We start from the raw sequence: 773 nt of genomic DNA, 5'->3' as shown, positions 1-773 counted from the left end.
ATTAAAATGTAGGCTATATTTTATCGTTAGACGTAAAAGTTTGATGTTAAATCCACTATATATATATATATATATATATATATATATATATATATATATATATATATATATATATTTGTTCTATAGTTTATACAGTATTTTATGCAATTACATCAGAAGTAACTGAAATTGAATAACAGAAAAAATAAGACTAATCCCTTAGTCTTTTCAAGGGAAAAGTAATTAAATGACAGTAATTAGCCCAATTATTTAGTAATGCATTACACCCAACACTGGTTAGAATTTAACAAGAATAGAAACTATAAATGCAAATTAATCAAAGTAAAAATACCTACAGTGCATAAGCCTACATTGATAATATGATTAAACACATTATTAGCTGTTATCAACAAACAAACAAAAAACCTTAGAATTGAGTAAAATACAATCATCAAGACATTATAACTCTATATATTTGCGTTTTGATGCCATTTGCATACTTATTCCCTAATGACAAATCCTATCATGTAGCCTAATGGAAAATTATAACAATTTAAATCTATATTGTATATATTTATATTATCTTAATATAAATATAAAACGTATAAATGTATGTTATACTTTTTTTTTTTATTAACTGTTTAAATCAGAAGTGATGTACATGTACATTTTATATTTTTATTATATTATGCTATTTTCGTTCTGTTTCTGTCACAGCCTGAGTTCGCAGAAGCATTTATTTTCGAAACGCATGTCAAGCCAAGTTTGTCCCTTTCCGTTTGCCGTAGAGTGTG

This window comes from Leuciscus leuciscus, assembly GCF_965113295.1.
Source record: "Leuciscus leuciscus genome assembly, chromosome: 14".
NCBI lineage: Eukaryota > Metazoa > Chordata > Actinopteri > Cypriniformes > Leuciscidae > Leuciscus > Leuciscus leuciscus.
Note: the sequence above shows the minus strand (reverse complement) of the source record.